The 2,380-nt window shown below is 43.5% G+C and overlaps 1 non-coding gene across 1 annotated transcript; it reads right to left on the bottom strand.

Annotated features, from left to right (window-relative positions):
* Positions 1–1,321: 1,321 nt before the first annotated feature.
* Trnat-ugu lies at positions 1,322–1,396 on the bottom strand. The gene has a single exon. It is a non-coding gene; the product is annotated as a tRNA-Thr (tRNA).
* Between the last annotated feature and the right edge of the window lie 984 nt (positions 1,397–2,380).

The following is a 2,380-nucleotide window of genomic DNA, read 5'->3' on the forward strand; positions in this document are numbered from 1 at the left end:
GCAACAGCTCCCAGGTTCAAACTAGTCAATTCCCTAAAAAACACGCTCAGAGCGTCGTTGCGCGAAAGTGGTAGGGAGGCACGTTATAGAACAAACAGACACCACGCAGAATGTTAGACTTTTCAAAAATCTTTATCCATCAGCGAGAAACACCCCAAAAACTTGTTTTTTTGGTACCAAAAACCTTCCGCGGATTCCGCGACGGCTATGCACAGCAAATGACTGTAAGTCTTACGACGTATTTCCAAGATCCCTATCTCGAATAACATTGAAAATGTCCATCATACGGTTACCCGTTTTAGAGATACAGGGGGTCGAAGTTATCTTACCTGTTAAAATTCGATGTGAGGCAAATACGTAGTTTATAAAGTAACTTAGAACGGAGAAATATGCCGTAAAGTGTCTCCGTTGTCATCTGCGGACCCCATGTTGTAGTACTGAAGCACAAGCAAAACATTTTTCCTAGTAAAATCAGATTTGAGGTGTAAAATTAGTTTTGCGCTATTTCAGTTTCATACAGGAAACTATCTGAATTTTACTCAACAATACACTTTTCTCATAGAGAGAGACACAGTGGAGTGGAACATAGCCACCAGTGACAGAACAGACAGAACACAGTACTAGGTGAAGAGTGAAGCAGACAGAGACAGGAGGACCGGGGAGGGGAGATAGAGAGAAAGAGAATGTGGAATGTGTGAGTGCCAGTGATAGTGACAGATAGCGCATATGATAATGACAACGAAGAAGAGCGTTAGTAACAGTGACGAGAGATGGTAACAGTAGGAAGAAAGGCATGATGTAATGGTATTTGATTATTTATTTTACCTAGCAGTATTAGGTCCATCAGGCTCTCTACTATATGTAAACTGGAATTCTACATATTTTGCATTATATTTATTACGATAAGCGTAAGTTGCATTTACTGTACAATATTATAAAAAATTTAGTAACCAGTGGAGAAATGCTCCTATCAGAACACAAAAAAGGCGAATATGCTCCGTTTAAAAGACTCTGAATGCCAAGTGGAGTATCAGCTACCTTATTTTACCTTTCCCACCACCTTTAAAACTTTTTTTAAAAATTTTGGCATGCAAACATATTTCTGCTTCTTTTAAAATGCAGCTCACCTGAGACTCCCACAATCTCTCCCAACTACTCACTCATAACCAGCAGTACATCGCAGTCTCTCATATCCATGCACTCCCAGTTCCCCTTTCTCACTCACTCGTTCAGCCCAACTCATTGTGAAATGATAATTAAATAGACACCCTAGCTGCAAGCAGGCGTTAATACACTTCATTGGGGACATGTTGAAAATGTGTGCCCCGACCGGGACTCGAACCCGAGATCTCCTGCTTACATGGCAGACGCTCTATCCATCTGAGCCACCGCGGGCACAGAGAATAGTGTGTCTGCAGGGACTTATCCCTTGCACGCTCCCCGTGAGATCCACATTCCCAACATGTCCACAACACTACATTCGTAGTGCGCCTAATAGATGTTTGCCCATCATACTCATTACTCGTGGCAGATTAATCTACCAAGTCCCGTACGAGTAAGCAGGAGATCCCGGGTTCGAGTCCCGGTCGGGGCACACATTTTCAACATGTCCCCAATGAAGTGTATGAACGCCTGCTTGCAGCTAGGGTGTCTATTTAATTATCATTTCATTTCTAGCAAAGCTGCATGGTCATCCACGGTAACTGTTCTTTCGGGAGCAGATACTACCGTCATATATAGTTCCAACTCATTGTCATTATTTGTTTGTGTCTCTCTGTCATTGTCTCCTGTGTCGCAGCCACAGTCGCCTTCACTCTGTCCTACCACTACAGTCTCTTCTCACTATCACTGTTTCTCTCTTGCTCTCTCTTACTGATAATGCTCGTAAATACTGTGCCCTACACATGACAAGTAGTTCGCATCTTGTTGTAGCAGCCTCTGCACACCTGCCCACAAATGCAGCAGATACCTCAATTTAAGGATCTGATCATGTTTGTTGTATTTAGGACGATTTCGGCTTTGTCTGTTGGTAATGATTTGGAAGACTGTAACTTGAGATGTTAAATTAGCAGTCGGCCGGTGTGGCCAAGCAGTTCTAGGCGCTACAGTCTCAGATGTTAAGTCCCATAGTGCTCAGAGCCATTTTTTTTATTAAATTAGCCCCGCAGAACGTTTTCGGCCATCAAATTATCATAGATCTGCTTTCTGTACGTTGTATGGTTCACGGCAGGGACATAACTAGCTTGCGTCAGGTGGGACTTAACAGCTGAGGACATCAGTCCCCTAGAACTTAGAACTGCTTAAACCGAACTAACCTAAGGGCATCACACACATCCACGCCCGAGGCAGGATTCGAACCTGCAACCGCAGCAGTCCCGTG

The sequence above is a fragment of the Schistocerca americana genome, chromosome 6, assembly GCF_021461395.2.
Source record: "Schistocerca americana isolate TAMUIC-IGC-003095 chromosome 6, iqSchAmer2.1, whole genome shotgun sequence".
In the NCBI taxonomy this organism is placed as follows: domain Eukaryota; kingdom Metazoa; phylum Arthropoda; class Insecta; order Orthoptera; family Acrididae; genus Schistocerca; species Schistocerca americana.